The 18,770-nt window shown below is 31.9% G+C and overlaps 1 long non-coding RNA gene across 1 annotated transcript in view; it reads left to right on the forward strand.

Annotated features, from left to right (window-relative positions):
* Positions 1-11,322, forward strand: part of LOC136826435 (uncharacterized) — a 161,296-nt gene extending 149,974 nt beyond the window's left edge. Inside the window, exon 3 of the long non-coding RNA XR_010849604.1 lies at positions 11,249-11,322. This is a non-coding gene — a long non-coding RNA (uncharacterized lncRNA). The remainder of the gene's footprint in view (positions 1-11,248) is intronic.
* Positions 11,323-18,770: the final 7,448 nt, after the last annotated feature.

An 18,770-nucleotide genomic window follows, 5' to 3' on the forward strand; every position in this document is an offset into this window, starting at 1 on the left:
TGAAGAAAAGCACGTGAATGACTGGTGTATGCAGATGAAACACTTTTGCCTGGGGAGATTGGGAGAAAACAGAGGAAGCTAACGAAAGAGTTTGAAGGTGTTTTAAAGACATGGAAGATGAAAGTGAATGTGAACAAAAGTAGGAATTGTAGAGTTAAAATGACGCCGATGATATTTGTAAATTAGGGTAGAGAAGTTGAAATTTAAAAAGAAATTGTTGCTGTCTTATGTAAATACGTATGACATTCGTCAATGTGAGTACGAATTATTTTAAGAAAATTTGTCATAGCTTTGAATTCTAACAGTATCCCAACATCATCCCCCACATATTAGGCATAGCCTCCCTTCCTGGGTATGAATACGAATACACCGTATCATCAGTTTGCTCGAACCTTGTATGCTCACGGTCGGCATCTCCCAGGGTAGAAGACGGCTCTTCGCAATGGAAGCTGCTAACATTCAAATTGCTACTCCTCCGTCACTTTTTAAAAACAATGTTAATGGAAATCTATATTAAATATGGCTACACCTGTCTGATTGACCAAGTCAAGTTTTGGAAAGTTTTATATCGAAAGGAGACGGCAAGAATGAATATAGAAAAAAGTATTCCATAAACTTATGACTTTCACCAAGGTCCTAATACCAAGTGAAGTTCTTGTATATAGAACAATCACCATTAGAGCAATAGGCATGTGGAATATTTAACCAGGCCTTGGAAAAAAAATTTGAAAAGGCTGCCAAGAGAAAGGATCTCGGAACGAGAATAATAAAAATGAATATTAATATATATATGTGGAAACCCTAATTACTGACATAAATTTCACATAAATTTTGAGTTATCAGGGAATTAAAGGCTTGATATTTTTTCGGGAAACGGTTCTGAATCGCTTCCCTCACTGATGAGGTAAATTTTGGGACTTTCATTTTTTTTATTGTAAGGATTAATTCAATTAGAACATGCACTTTCGAATGAGGAATATAAAACTGCTTTAGTTAGCTGGTCATCTCAGGTTTAGGATGCGTCCTAATACATTCGTAAAAGCTTTCAGTAACTGTAAGAAAATAAATATTTTGTCAGTATTGTAATAATTTTGTTATTTGACGCATTTTATGTTTCTTTTTCGCAACTATGAGCGCTCATACATGGCAGAATTTAAATGTTTATTCTTGTACAAGCCTTTAAGCTCTCTATAAAACAGTAAATAATATCCAAGAAAGGTCGACGACCTCCCTCGAGAGAGTTTTTTTGTTAAATGATTTTTTTAAGGTTAGTGTTTTCTGTCATAAGCGATATTCAGCAGACTGGTGTGGAGATAAAAATATCTATTTACAGCAACAGATTACAATGATTTGGGGATCAGTACAGCAACCCACCTTACTTTATTTACTCTTCAGAGCTGATTTGTGTATTCGAAAACAAAAGATTAAAATTTAGATTACGTTTAGGTGAAGTTTGCTCATGAGTCTTGTATTAGATTATGCATTAGAGGTAATTCACTTATTATTATAATTGACACATTAATAGGCTTGGGAATAAATTTTGAAAAACTTGGGTTGTAATGAATGAAATAAAAAGAATGAAAATCGTCCGTAGGAAACAAAGAAATAAACCTAATCCATATATCTACCTTCCACCTACTTGTAAATGGGTTCCAAAATCTGTTAGTGTAAAACATAAGTCTGGCCATTAGCTTCATTCCAAATGATTTACAGAGAGACAGGAGAGTTATAATAATCCGGCTCCCATCCAATCCAAATTGGAAAGACTTTTAGTAAAAAAGTTTGCGCGCACGCACACAAACACAGACACACACACACACACACACACACACACACACACATACACACACACACATATATATATATATATATATATATATATATATATATATATATATATATATATATATATATGCATACATTCATACACATATATATATATGTAATATATATATATATACACAGTATATATACAGTATATATATATATATATATATATATATATATATATATATATATATATATATATATATATATATATATATATATATATATATATATATATATATATATATATATATATATATATATATATATATATATATATATATATATATATATATATAGGAATCAGGACTACAGTGACACACATACATACATAGAATATGTATGTGTGTGTGTAACCTCTGCGTTTGTGTGTATGTGATCACATTATTAACTTTGGTTTTCTATTGCACCAGAGAAATGTATCGCTAATAATTCGGTAATGACGAATTTAAAAAGTGTAGCGTTGCTTATCTTGAGTTCCGGAAAATTATGTAAATTCTATTAATCTCGGTTCTCTTTGAAATGAAGTCGTTCTCACTTTTCTGGAAAAATCCTCATTAATCTCGCTTTAAATGATGATCGTTTTGGTATAATAATGATTAATATCCATAAATGGTAATAGTATCATTAACAAAATCGGTGGATCAGAAAACATAATTAATGTTCGACAATTTTGTCAAATATATATTTTTTCCAGGAGTGGAATATATTATGTCTAATTTTTGCAATATATTATGAGGTTATTTTTCCCCCTTAATTGGCGGAGTGGATTTCATCTCAAACTCTGGATTACTGTTGTACTCAATTCTTTCATATTATAATGAAACTTGGTATGAAAAGCTTTTAGGTAATGACTAGAAATACTTTATTTAAGAAAGTGACAAGACATTGGGCAGAAAAGAACAAAAATGAATGTTTTTCTGACCTCTCCACTGTGCAATCAGAATTTTTAAATAATAATATTGCTTGTCATATATTTATCTTTATAAGACAAGAAAGATTAAATAAAAATATTGTGTGAAATAACGATATGATTGAATAATAAAAGAAAGACATTGTATTACAAAAGAAAAAATTAATAGTAATGCCATAAATCAAGCATAGTATCAGACCACAACCCACAGCATTCCATTACTTTTGTCATTGCTCATTACAAATGCAAACTATATATTTGCATGAATAACCCCTAACCATGAAAAATTGTGCTTCACTTCCGGTTCCGATACAAAAATAGATTTCGATTGAAATTTAATGGAGAGTAATTTTAATGGTTGCTTTAAATACTAAATGTATGCGCTCGCACTAACATTTTCTGCCTAAATTGGTTCCCTAGATTTAGTATTTGAAGTAACCATTATAATCACTCTCCATTATATATATATATATATATATATATATATATATATATATATATATATATATATATATATATATATATATATATATATATATATATATATATATATATATATATATATATATATATATATATATATATATATATATATATATATATATATATATATATATATATATATATATATGTGTGTGTGTGTGTGTGTGTGTGTGTGTGTGTGTGTTTGTTTGTTTGTTTGTTTGTGTAAATATTTTTCAAGGCGAACCAGGCATTAATCCGAATAGAAAAAACAAATCTCCGTTTGCTCTTTACGTCTTCGATCAATGTTGACTGTTACTTCGATATTTCTTGTAAATTATTTATATTTCCGTTAGGACACCATCCTTGAAATGTATACATGCGCACTTCTTTTAACGTAGTAGGAGAACTAGTTTATTTTTATTTTCGACTCAACTTCCCTCAGATTGTATTTTATACCCCGCCCCCACGCACACACGTACAGACAAACACGCAAATATAAGTGTATGTGCATACACACACACACACACATATATATATATGTATGTATATACATAATTTCTTCTCTTTTCTCTATTTAACATTCGTTTGCACCTACTGATATTGTCCATAGAAAAGATAAATATTCCTTTTATAACTGATCTATGAAAACTCGTGAACATTTTCTGTGTTGGAAATTTAAAAAAATTATATATATATATATATATACATATATATATATATATATATATATATATATATATATATATATATATATATATATATATACTGTATATATATATACTGTATATTCTATATATATGTATATATATACAGTATATATATATATATATATATATATATATATATATATATATATATATATATATATATATATATATATATAATTTTTCTCTTCTTTATATTTTCTGTTAGTTTACACCCACTAACATTTTTGGTTTATGATATAAATATATCTTTTATAACTGATCTATGGAAACGTGTGAACGTTTTGTGTATTAAAAGTTAGCAGGTAATTTTTTTAAAGAGAAAAAGAAAGTATTACTAGATTTCCTTTTCAAATGTATTTATTCAACATGAATCCTAGTCCGTTATTTAGAAAATCTAGTAAACACTAAAAACGCCGATACACTAACTATTATATGTTTCTCTTTCATCAACAGGAAACATAAATTTCCCCTTTCAAATGTTATAAAAATGAAGGATGTTTTATTCAGTTGTTTCGACGACACGAAAACGAATAGACAATACGAGAATATCAAGTAAAGGACAGAATGATATACAGCCTTGACGCGACTGAAATTCTAAGCCTTTCCCTCCAGCATGCATTTCCATCCCGTACATTGATCGCCTCAGAAATTGGGGAGGCGTCGCTTTTCCTGCAAAGGAAAAGCAGTTTTGTGGCTGTGTCCTGTTAGGATACAGACGCTTCCAGGATGTAATCGCTTTATCCCGATTTTACTCGATTTATTTATTCTGTGCTGAATCAGAAGAGCAGAAATGTGCAACAGTTTGCAAATATCTGTTTCGATGGGAGTGTAGGAAAACTTCTTTTTTTTTTAACGTGCTTTTTTCACATTTGTATGGGGTAAGCACGATGCCTTCTTTGTGAAGGACTTTGATTCGGCTTTGGGGTAGACCGTAGTCTCGATCGGCTGCCCTGCCTATCATCGCTTAGCGTATGTACATGTATTGTACCAGTCACCAGCGCCCTTTCTCCCAGCAGCGAGAAGTTGTTGCGCGGTCAGGTCGACAGTCGAGACGTCTGTTATGATTTTAGATGTTGGAGTGGCTTTGTTTGTGTGTGTATTAGTTTGTAACACCCATTTGCTTTTAAGCAAACCTATCCATTGATTACATACATAATCCCGGGGTGTCTACACGGATAGCAAAATGCCCGCCTCTCTGACCGGTTGGCTGCGGATTTGAACCCGCGCCACAGACCTCTATGAAGTCCGAAGCTGCTGCTCTAACCGACTTGGCCATCTAGGCTCTGTCGGAGCGTAGGAAAACGAATCTAGAAATTAGAGTATTCCCTGAGAAAAAAGGTTACTGAGAGTAAACCAGCTTATTATGATGAAAAAAGGAGAGGAACCTATCGTCGGGTTTTCAATAGTTATTCATTCTTTTTACTTTGCTTACCTTGTTTGTACTGTGACATCTGATAACTAAAAAGAAAATTTAATTTTCCGTGAACTGTAAATGAACCTTATTTGTGAATCCCTGTATTCGATAGTCTTTTTTTACCTGAAGATTTTTTGCTTAAAGATTTAACACTGCTCCATATGAAAATGATTATTTTAACCAGGAGAAACCTTTTTTAGCATCTTTAACTGACAAAGTTGCGCAATGGTATGAGTTCTTGAAATATTGTGTGTATATTAAACACTTATGCACCATGGTTACTTAAGATATCCAACTGATGATTAGCTTAGTCTAATATAGTTTTTTTTTTTTTTTACAGTGATGAGGCAAATAAAGTCTAAGTTCATAATATGAAACATTATTTTGACTATACGTGAAATAGGTCTTCGCGATCAAGATTTCTTGGAATATTTGCAACTTTGGACATATGTGATTTAAGATCATTTTCTTTGACGGGAGCGGAAGTGATTGGTTCAGAATTAATAGACTGTTACTGAATTAATGAAATTGAATTAACCATGATAATTTATACATAGCTCGCAGCACACCAGAGGGCAAATCAGAAAGCAGCATTTTTTTATGAGTATTACAGATCCAAAGAAATAGTTATTGGAAAAACGATTGATATCTAACATTGATTAGACCGCAGTAATTAAAGCTTCGTAGAAAAGCCATTGGGATTGTATGCAAACGAAACCAAGTCAAATTAATTAATGGTTTTACAGCGTGAGAGATACAACGTTCTAGAAACTTAAGAATCTAATTGAAAAATAAAGACCTATCCATATGACATACAAAGAGAGCTACAACTGCAACTCCTCACCAGATGCAGGAGGCTTTGTCCACTTTGTTCCCATGAGAAAGGAAAGCCTCTTGAAAGCTCATTTCCACTCCTCCTCTTCTTAAACCCCTTGTCTCCTCTGTCCTCATTTAATAATCATGCGCCAAGTCCTCTTCGTCGCTTTACGCTTATCACGTTTCTGGTTTATCAAACGAAGGGCTCGCGAAGATGAACGAAACATATTACGAACTTGTACAATATAAAATGAGAAAGAATTTTAGTTGACGGAATAACAAGAAAAAATAAGGTAAAATAAAGATCAGACGACGTGGATTTTATCATTCACGTTATATTTCATTTCCTTAAAGTTATACTTTAAGATACTAAAGAATAACAGAATTTACTTTACTGCAGTGGAAGGTCAGTGTTTGGTAGACGGAGTATGCAAAAGAGACTGAGATTGTAATAGTTATTAATGTTTATCATATTATGGAATAGTGACAGTTATGAAGAGACTCGAAAAGTGAAATGTTATTAACAAGTATAGTAAACTTCTAAACAGGGAATAAATTTTCACAAAGGATTTACATAAGGTGCTCAGCATTATCAAATTAAACACTGAGAATTTGAATGGACTAGTTGACATATATTTTGGGTACTAATTAAATAGCATCATGGAATCATCTGAAAAACAAGGTTATTAGGAATACTTCGATTTGGGAAACTTTAGAATAGTTACTGTATAAAACACAAAAGAACAGAAACTAAAGAATGTGTCGTAAGTTACAGTTAATAAACTTTCTGAAAACGAAATGAAAGTGTGAGAATATTAAAGCTACAAAACAAGATGACATAGCTTAATGGTGCAAGTAGCACAAAACACACTATTCTTTATAACAAATATCGTCCTTATGGAGGTAAAATACTAATTTAGAGAGACACCTTGGAAATCACCAATGTTTAAAGATTGGATTTTGTCAGTTCAAGAAATGGTTTTCTTTAAGTATGCCCTAGTGTGATTTTATAGTAGTATGAGGAAGAGAGGATTTGCTTGAAATTTCATCCACTGCATTAACTTGAAAAATCTTATGCTTTAGTATTATCCTCACTTTCAAGTGGAAAAATAAATGCTAAAAATCCCTGAGCCTGTCCGCCCAAGGCAAAGCTTTTATATCACCTCTCCCAAGTTGCAATTCATTTCAACACATTCCAAATTTAACTCTCTTTTATAAAAGAAGAGTTCTTCAGCAGATGAAAGCAGGTTTTAGATTCTCCAGATTTCTCCTCTTGTGACACCTCTTCTTCTTTTCTATATTTGTCAAGATTATTTTGCCTTTTTTCCTCTTCTGTACACATTTCCTTCGTACTTAATATTGTAGTATATTTTGACTAAATCTTTTCCCGTCAGAATACCATTTACATACCATTTAGCTATCAGTATCGGAAATTCTTCAATTCTAAAGGTATTTGCTTTTCAAGATTTATGATAATATCGTTTCTTTCAATTAAAAATAAAATATTATACAAGAGTTTCAGCGCGACACATCCGCTTCAGTCATATAAACAAAACGGCGTACCTGAGGTCCCCAAGATCCTATGTATATGGTAATAAATAACAACGCAATGGAGGTGATTAAAAGCTTCAAGACTTTTTAAGGTACTTTTCTAAGAATCTGATGTTGATGATAAGTGTTTTAATTCAAAATTTCCATATATTTCTGACAACAAAAAATCTGATCTTCAACGCAGTTTAACTGCAATATATATGAATACATTGTAAGGGTATTATCATAACTGTCAGTTCCATGCAGTGTCTGAATTTTACCAGCTACAATACAGTGTGACAAACCTGACTGTGATATCACCCTTATGTTATGCTATTTGCAAAGTCTTGTATACATTACAAGTAAATAATTAATAGAAGAAAATTACTTCCGCACCTATGTGCTTTTAAAGCCCTTTTTCGTAGAGCATTACCTACGATAGGAAATGGAATGCCCTGAGAATTGGTTCTATTTTCCTTCGGGAATACGCTTTACGTTACAACAGCTGTGCCAGTTCTATTTTCTCGCTGGAAAGATATGCGTTGCATGACCCGAGATGGGGTTCGGGTTGCATTACGCTCCGGGAAAAATGCTGTTGGTATAAGGCCATTTTCCCCTTGCATTTTCTCAGGAGAAAATATGACTCGTATAAAAAAAAAAGACTTACCATGACAACCAGTGTATCGTCTGCACGTGGATGGAAGGAAATGGTTGTATAGCACTTAGAAATGTCAGAATTTGTAATTTGTGAGTAGGTACTGTTTATGTTTTTAAAAATAGTTTTGATGTTTCTTTTCCGCGAAACCAATAAATTTCCCATGCTATTTTATTTAGAAGTCAAATCTTCTTATTTTAAATGAGCGTTTTTCATTTTATTTTGGAAGGATTTTAGAAATAAACTTTGGATACTGAACATTTTTGCATAATTTTTTCTCGAGGATATGATATTATCAAGTTTCTTGGGAAAAGCGCTAAAATATAAATTATTCTTGAGTACTATATAGGAAAGATGTATAAAATTAATTATTGCTATACACTAGCCATGGATATTTGAAGTCATTAATGATTAATTAAATAGTATCTTATCAGAATCTTTGGAAGGTTTAACGTTATTATAATATGACTGCCGAGACCTTACCTTAATGCCACAACAACAAAAAATTCATTTCTATCTTCGGCTTATATGATTCTATTTCACTTTCCAGCACAAACGAATATTTAACAGCAAAGAAAAGAAAATTGATGCAGATACATTCTTTGCCGTTCTTTCATGTAGATATGAAAATATTACAGTATAATTCTGTGTAAAATTATAAATCACCAGGCATAATAATGACTAAATTGCGTGCTTTACAGGTCGAAAATTTATCAATATTTATTAAAACACAATTAGGTAATGTTAAGTTGAAAGTTGAAAATGCTAGGACCATTTAGTTGGAAAGAAATTTTTTCCCTTTATTATTTCTCTTCTATCTTTCCTGTCAGCCTTTTTTTTCCTGGCCATTTTTGACCAAAGTTACTCTCTTGAACTCAATCTGATGTAATTTAGTCTGCTTAATTCTTTAAGTTGGAAGGAATTGTTCATCTCTTTTGGGAGTTTTAGGACCACGATATATAAAGAAATGATAATTATGATCTTGCTAGAGTTAAGAAAAAGAAAGGATAGAAATACCATGAGAATGTAATTTATCTTTTCTTTCTTAAGAGAAAAGGGGTCAGTAAGTAATGCATATTTGTATTAATGAAAACTCATGTGCTGAAACATCTTCGGTGAATGACAAAACATTTAGTAGTAAGTAAGGTAGAGGTGAGTGAATATTGTGTAAAAATGACTTTGCATTTGCTAATGAATTTGCCATTGAATACAAATACAATGTTCTTCGAATTCAGGGCTTTTTTCTCTTGCTTGTAGAAAAATAAAATCCTCTAACAGTTTAGAAAACGATTTTTTTGCAATCTGAATCCGATTACTAGAGCAGAAAGGTCTGATAATTACTTTAATTATAATTAGGTGTTGTTATTAGGATAATAATCGACAATAACTCGAAATAAATAAAAATAAAAAAACTGTGAAATTACTATAAAATGCCCTCTCAATTCTGTGAAAATATGAAAGTAAAAGAACAGTGAAGATTTGTTTTCTGCCCCAAATTTGCACCGCAGTTAGTGCGAGTAATTGTCTAGTGAGCAAAGATACATTGTGACATTTACTGCTGAAGTTTATATCCCATTTCATCTCCGGTGGTACCTTTATGGCCCTCTCATCACAAAGTGCGTAAGCCACCACTTGGCTTAGCTTCTGATATAAAATTACATTCTATCTATTCCAGGAGAGAATGAAATCGGAAAGTGGACGTTCAATCTCAAAAGCAATATGATTGAGTTAAAGGTAATTAACTTAACCGGTTTAAATAGAAACTAGAACTATCGTTTATAAATTTGCGTTCTGAGGAGATTCTTTTTAAAATATCCATGTCTAATTTTCAATTTATTAATAAGAACAATGTAACATCGGTTAGGGCGCTTATTTGAAAAATACATGTTAACGTTTTTATACTTGCTGTTGTTGTTACATAAACATTAAGTCTCACTATAATTATGTAATACTTCTTGTTTTATGCAATTTATTGCTTTAGTTTTAATAGTGCTGGCCATTCCTTATTTTTTCATCCCCTGACTTTCAAAATTATTATAAAAAGTTTATTTTTACGTTTCATTAACTTGCAATTTCTTTTAATTATTCACAGATAATTCTCATAAGATCAAGTTTGTGATCAAGGACAGAATATTTATTTTTAACGAAATTTTCTCCTGACATTTAACATTATATTCAATCCTGAAAATGGTGAGAAAATTGTTAATATAAAAAATTTTTTTGGAAGCTGTTAATGTTTTACTCGGAAAATATTTGAATAATTGAGAGCTTATAGTCAAAGATACTTTCATCTAATGGACAGCTTCATATAGTTTTTAGCATTATAAATGATATCAACATTGAGCCCGTTGAGAATTGAAGAGATTGTTAAATTATGACATTTATACATCAAAGAAGAAACAATAATAATAAATAAAAAAAGACAAAGTTAGAGGACATTATGTGCTTTCAATAATTTTAGTCACTCTACTCGTCATTTTCCATATTCCTTTCCAGCTGTCAATCATGAAGGACGTTTGTTACTCGAAATTATTATCCCTCCAGCGGTATTTGATCAATAAATTAGGTCAGTTGTCCTTAGAGCATTGCGCTAAAGCGATGGCTAGAGTTATTGCAATTTGGATGATGCGGAGGTGCCGTAGGATACTGATTATCTTGGAGATAATAACTGAAAGAATGGGAAAATGCGTTATTTGCTTAATAAATGTAACAAATATTCTGTCTGTTTAATGAAATAAAGAGATAAAAAAGTTTAACTAACGGGATGAATAATGGGAAATATTGATGCTAAAAACAGAAGACAAGAAGGCTGTAAGGCCGCCTCTTTAACGTACAATTATTTTTATTAAGAATTTGTGACGCTTAATAGGAACACTATTGTTAGACTCTCCTTCATACCTTTATTATTTTCTCTTTTTCAGTAACAATGGAAGATTGAGAGCTGCAGGGTCCATCCATTTTCCCTCACCCGTTCGAGAACCCTTAATTGCAGGTAAGGATAAATTGCTTTCAGAGAAATTGAATGTTTTAAATTGGTCCTGTAACACATTCGCTGTAACATTGCTTTGTAATGAGCACCTATAAACGTGGGATGTGTGCTTCTGTATTCTTTTTATTTGAGTACAAAGGAAAGTTTGTCCAATTATATTCCCGATGTGGTTCAGTTGAGTATCGAATCATGGTAATGAAGGCTATTGTGTTTTTGTAATGAATATATGCAAAAGTAAACGAGTATGTAAAAAGCGGCTTACGTGTCAGTATTTATTTCCCCAAAAATATGGGTAAAATCATTAATGCCATAAACGTCTTGAAAAAAGATAAGCACAATGATGTCGGGAAATATTCGGGGTAAAAATAATACATTCCCATCCTTCTGTATGGTTCGCAAATTCTTTCTGGGCAAGCAAAGTAAGAAGATTCCTTATATTCTAGCGATGTGTCATTTATAGATATATATGCTAACAGAGACTGCAGAATTCTTCTTTTTTAAGATTCATTCTTCTTTTTTTAACGTGCTTTTTTTCCCATTTTGTATGGGGTAAGCACGATGCCTTCTTTTGAAGGACTTTCATTTGGCTTTGGAGTAGACTTTGTCTCGATCGGCTGCCCTGCCTGTCATCGCTTAGACCCCGGTAGCGTATGTACATGTATTGTACCAGTCACCAGCGCCCCTTCTCCCAGCAGCAAGACGTTGCGTGGTTAGGTCGACAGTCGAGACGTGTGAGGTTTTTTTTTTTTTTTTGATGTTGGAATGGCTTTGTGTGTGTATTAGTCTGTAACACCCATTTGCTTTTAAGCAAACCTATCCGTTGATTACATACATAATCCCAGGGTGTCTACGAGGATAGGAAAGTGTCTGCCTCTCTAACCGGTCGGCTGCGGATTTGAACCCGCACCACAGACCGCTAAGAAGTCCGAGGCTGCTGGTCTAACTGACTTGGCCATCGAGGCTCTCTTTTTTCAAGATTCATTATTTTTTTATAATTTTCAGTTCGAGAACGTTTGGATATCCGGACGGATAGCATTTGATATCGAGCCATGAAATAAAGAGAAGAATGCTAGTTTCAATCCCAAGTGAAGAAGTAATTCTTAGAAAAGTGCGGTCATAAAAAATTAATAATTTCTCATAAAAAATTAATATTTTTTTAGAAGTCAAGTGCATTGAAAGAGAGGCTCTAGGAGTGAGTAAACGCTGTGCTTGAAATTCTTCTCTTATTTTTCATAGAAGGCCAATACAAAAGATAAGATAGAAAATGAAAGTGGTATGAGGAAAAAAAACTGATAAACTGTAATAAATTTTGCGTAAGCTTTAGTTTAATAAACGAACGTTTAAAGTCGATTAAATCTGATTTCATTCCGGATAATAAAAACATTAGAGGAACAGGGAAGGTGACTCTTTCGGTTGCCTCTTGTCTTTATGTTTATTGCTCTTGTAATTATTGTGGGATTTTCTAAATGAAAATTACTTGATCCAAACTCTAGAATTACCTGATAGTGTATAATCTGGCCATTGAATAAAATACTGCGCATAAAGGAAGCAGAGCCTTATATTTTAATCATAGAAACCAGACTTGATTTCAGTTTTGTTTCACTTTTGTACTTTGTCGTATTTTATATTATTTTCTGTTCCTTGATTCTGTTAATCTCTTTCTCTCTGTCTTTCTGATTATCTTTCATCGAAAATGGTAAAAGCTGAAATTCACCCCTGTCCTTTACAGAAACTCGTCTCAGTTTTTTTTTTCTTTTTTGTGCTCTGTGTATTTTTCTAAAAGCATGTGACGTCGATTTCAATACGTCAATACCAGAGGCGGTTCGCGTACTTCAACAGCCGCTGCGGAAACTCCATCCACAAAGAGAAACGTTAAACAAAGACTACCTGAAGGCCTGTCGTCGAATGGAAATTGACTCGTAGGCTTACTATCAATATTCATTTGGTTTGAAGCCTACTGTACACCGGACAGTTAGTCGTTATTGCAAGGTGCTATCTGCTTTAAAGCTGGGCAATCTTCAGTCTAGAAAATATAACAAGACGAAATAACGAAACATTCTTGCCCATTATCGACGTAATAAAAAAATCAAATGCCTTATTTCTCATCTTTCCATTAAGAAAAATATATGCCCAAGATTTTACGTCTTTGTTAGCTTTTCTACTTCATAAATCAGATCTCATTGCACTTTGTTATTGTCAATTCAGTAACCTGGGAAAACTGAGAATGGAAAGTAGTATAGTAAATCTTAGTCCTTAATATGACCTGAGTAAAAACTCTTAATCAAACCTTACTTGCTTTGAGCAATAAAATCATTATTATTTAGTCAACTGGAATGACTGCGAATCGGTTTGAATATACGAGTAAGTCTGAAAACTTATGAAAGTTATTATTATTTAACGTAATAGGGTTTTAGATCACTTTTCCCCTCGTAGAAACATATTTGATTGCCAGTTACCGAATATCAAATGACAATCCTGCCACAACCCAATTCAAAAGCCAGGAGAGAGAGAGAGAGAGAGAGAGAGAGAGAGAGAGAGAGAGAGAGAGAGAGAGAGAGAGAGAGAGAGTAATTAATATGGTTTGTCAAGAGTATGTCTTTGGTTTATAATATATATAATTGAAACCTTAAAAGAAAGAAATTTAAATCATATGTAATAACTGAAGCATTAATGAAATGAATGCAGTAGAACTTAATACAAAGCTCCAACTCAGCATATATACTGTAATTGAATGCACTTTCATCGATTAATATTGAAATATATTACGGATATAGGTATAGGTATCGGTATACATATGTAGCTAACTGAAGTGATTCCACTATGGTAAAACACTAGCCTTCAAAGAGAGAAAACTAGACGAGACTGTGAAAGTTAGTATGTTTTTATAAATGAGTTTATTACTCTCCGTTACTTATTTTATCTAATTTGTCTTTTCATTTAGTTAATTATACTCCTTTTCTCTCTTCTCATCACAACAACCTATTTTTTTCTTCTAACTTATCCTCCGACTCATACACAGTATATACTGTATGTATCCTTTATTCTCCTCATGATGTTTTACCCTAATGCTTTTATTATCTCTACCATTTTTATGGCTCCAGCGATTTGTTCGGTACTTTATATTTAAATATAAATATTTTTCCAAGCAGTGTCTGAAGGGGAGGTAAAATGAGCATTAAGCGACGGACAAAAAGGCGCGATTTTAGTTCTCGTTGGCTTAATGACGTTTCATGTTTTATTATTACTTCTTGCATCAGTGGTTATAATCCACTACCTCCCAAAGCCATTACCGCCCCGGGAAGTTCTAATCTGGGAACGAAGGTGATGCATGAAGGGTGTTTTTACTCGACAAAGAAAGCAGATAAAAAGAAACGCTGTGTGGAAAATGTAGAGGTGGGGTATGATAAATTTCTTGTTATTATTCCCAAAGTAGTGCTTTGAAGGTCATTATGCCATAATTGCTAGTGAGGATGTTTTGAAAGCTATTGAGAATAAAACATGTGATAATGGTTTAAATATACTGAAAATTAAATAGAATTAAAGGCTTAGGAGCATATTATGATGGGAGCATGGTGGGAACCTTTGCCAGTAGCCGAAGTAAATAAAAGCTGTGATTAGGCTGGAATTATAATATGGAGGAACAAACTTAAATTCTGGAAAAGCAAAACCATGACATGAACCTGAGACACAAATTATATATATATATATATATATATATATATATATATATATATATATATATATATATATATATATATATATATATATATATATATATATATATATATATATATATATATATATATATAATTAATATATATATATATATATATATATATATATATATATATATATATATATATATATATATATATATATATATATATATATATATATATATATATATATATTATCATTATTTTATTACGGTATTCTTAGAAAGATACATGAAATAATGTGTGTTATGCACGCAGATATTTTATCTGTCACTACTTCACAGAATTTGATCTCTTGAGTTACCGCCATGTCAAACCAGTAAGATTTTTAGCAGTGGGACACCTGATGGACTGCTTATCCACGCCCGGCTCTAAAACATTCACATATGCATGAGTTTCTAAAAAAAAGTCCCACGCTTCGGATTTGCCTTTGGAGTGCTATTAAACAAACATACGTTACTCTGTGCTTTCAACGGACTGATATATTTCTTTCGTAAGTTTCATGGAAATCTTTTCATTTCTTTTTACTGCTCACAAAATGAAAACTTGTTTAAATCCCATTTGAACTGAATGACAAATTTAAGGTTGGCGCAGATATTTTAGTGCACAAGAGTAAAATTTAGGAGTATTCAGTTACCAGTTACATCTTGAACTGTTAATGCGGAGATGCGTACTTTCTTTTTATGATTTTAATAGATTAATTGCGTTGACTTTCTCGTTTCGTTTCCTATACGATTTTAAAGAGAGCTGTTTGACTTCTACTTTCTTTACAACAGAAATTTCTCTTTTTGTGTAAACTATGACATTATTTAGTTGCATTCCTTTCTCATATATATATATATATATATATATATATATATATATATATATATATATATATATATATATATATATATATAAATATATATATATATATATATATACATGTATGAATATATACACGAAACTGCCATTTCCATTGGATTACTATTTCACAACCATAAAAATAGTTTAAGAATAATACATATAATTTTTTAAAGTAAATAAATTAAATAATTTTGAAAAAGATAGAAATATAACTTACTGGACGTCTCATTCGGCAAATTAGTATGGGTTTCAATTTATGCCCATAAAAGCTAAAACTGAAACCTTGCTGACTTGGGTAGGCTGTACATATATATATATACATATATATATATATATATATATATATATATATATATATATATATATATATATATATATATATATATATATATATATATATATCTTTTACCAGTAATTACTTAATTTATTTACTTTAAAAACATTACCTGCATTATTCTTATACTATTTCAGTGGTTGTGAAACAGTTATCCAAGTGAAATGGCAGTTTCGTATGAAGTGATGAAAAATACCACCGATAAAAAAAGGCATAAAAATTTAAAAGGCATTTATTAATCTTTTAGAAAACATTATAAACATTAAGAATATTTAGTGGGTTGAAGTTACGACAAAGATGCAATAAATAATTCATCGTTTTTAAAGGAAGAATGATCAGTAAAATTCACAAATAGTGCTTTTATTTGTTTATGAAAAGTTACGTAATAATCGCATTTTTCTTCCAGAAAAAACAAATTATATCTTTCTAAATGCATAGTAACCCCTTTCAGTCTGTAGATAGGTAAAACATTTCTCATCAGGGAAGGAAACGTGGGACTGAGAAACATCATCAACCGTGGCCGCAAGCTTCCCGTCAGCAGAAATTCAGGACACAACACTAAAAGGAATTTCCCATAAGTTAGTATTGGGAATCAGATGCATTTTCTAGTCTCATATGTTCCCCTTAAATGCTCTCTCTCTCTCTCTCTCTCTCTCTCTCTCTCTCTCTCTCTCTCTCTCTCTCTCTCTCTCTCTGAAGCACTGATTGCTGCTGCCAGCGGAAAGTGAAATAGAAAAATTTCTTTATACGTAAAGAATTTAGTTTGTGTAGTTAAAATTTTCTCTTTTGACATAGAAAATGTTCGAATAACAGCATGTATGACTTTTTTATCTAACATGAAAAACTAATGAATTTAATGAATATGGTCACCTTTACCTTTTACTTTTGCCATTGGTGCAAATGGCTGAATTTTTTCCACTTGGAAATTACGGTGAAGAAAACCAAAGTATAGTTAGTGAAACGTGGTTTAAAAAATTTAGAAAGATTGCTTTTAAGAAAGCTGAAATTAGGACTTGCATACACCTAAATATACCAAAACTTAGGACTTGCATATACCTAAACATCCCAGAAATTAGGACTTACATATACCTAAACATCCCAGAAATTAGGACTTACATATACCTAAACATCCCAGAAATTAGGACTTGCATATACCTAAAAATCCCAGAAGTTAGGACTTGCATATACCTAAACATCCCAGAAATTAGGACATGCGTATACCTAAGCATCCCAGAAATTAGGACTTTCTTATACCTAAACATCCCAAAAATTAGGACTTGCATATACCTAAACATCCCAGAAATGAGGGCTTGCATATACCTAAAGATCCCAGAAATTAGGACTTGCATATACCTAAACATCCCATATTTTTTTCTTCCGAGTAATAATGCAAATCAAAGTGATCGATAGGAGAAATTAGCAAAAATTGATAAGAAGAATATTCAAAACCGTATATACAAGCAGCAAAAGAAACATCTGAATGAATACGCCTCCTACAGTCTGCTGGAACTTGACTATCTATTACCTTCTTTAAGGAGGAAATATTGATTCCTTAAGCGTAATAATTATGCAGTATATGGTTTTTCACATGTTATGAATAATATTCAGAATTATATCATGCGGCATTATAACTCTTAACAGGCTTTAAATTTTATCATCCTTCAGAAAACAGGAGAAAATTATTGACATTGAGCTTTTCTTTGAATTTTATTCACTAATGAAACGCTTCAGATGAGTTTACATAAGTAATAGTAAGTAAATATATTAGATCTCCGTATTTCTATGTACTGATATTAATAAACATTTGCTGTCTATTCACTGAACATAACGCAATCAGTGAAATCATAAACACGTTGCACTTAACGATAAATACTGCAATGTAGCTATTCTGAAGTGCCTTCTAAGTCGAATATAGGATATTGCAAAAGAAGGATAAACGTTCCCTGACATTTCAGCGCCCTCGTTGATAATCACTCAATTTGCACGGTTGGCTGAGATCATTGTTCCTCCCTCGCCAGTCAGCTTGGAAAACCTCTCCCAAGATAATTGTAGAAAGCATTTAAGGTTAGGGTGGAAGGAAGGCGGTAGCTGGAAATGATTCATTGTGGAGTCTTTGCGTCTCTGTTTTTGTCTGGTCTTGTTTCTTTTTTTAATGCATCATTTGCAATATCACTCAGTCACCGCAACGACTTAGTTGATTGCACCTTTGAAACGTGGGCGGAGGCTTGCCGTAACCCCTGTTCATGAATTTTGAATTTTTGCGTATAATGTCATCCTTTGTTCTCTCTTTGTGTTTTTGTCGTTTCCGCACATTTTTGTAGCATGTCATTTAATTTTTAATGAATTTAATATCGTCCCTGACGGTGTCTAATATGATAAAAAAAAGTAAACACTGAGTGACTAAAATTATAAAGATAACAAGAAGTGATAACATTAGGATAGTATGCCTTATTTTACCCTCTGTTCTCGGTTGTTCAAATCATTGTTATATAACTTGTCAGTCTATCTATATGTCCCTTTTATTTTTGTTGTAGCAGAAAGTTATGATTCCCACTGTT

The sequence above is a fragment of the Macrobrachium rosenbergii genome, chromosome 41 (assembly GCF_040412425.1).
Source record: "Macrobrachium rosenbergii isolate ZJJX-2024 chromosome 41, ASM4041242v1, whole genome shotgun sequence".
Lineage (NCBI taxonomy): Eukaryota > Metazoa > Arthropoda > Malacostraca > Decapoda > Palaemonidae > Macrobrachium > Macrobrachium rosenbergii.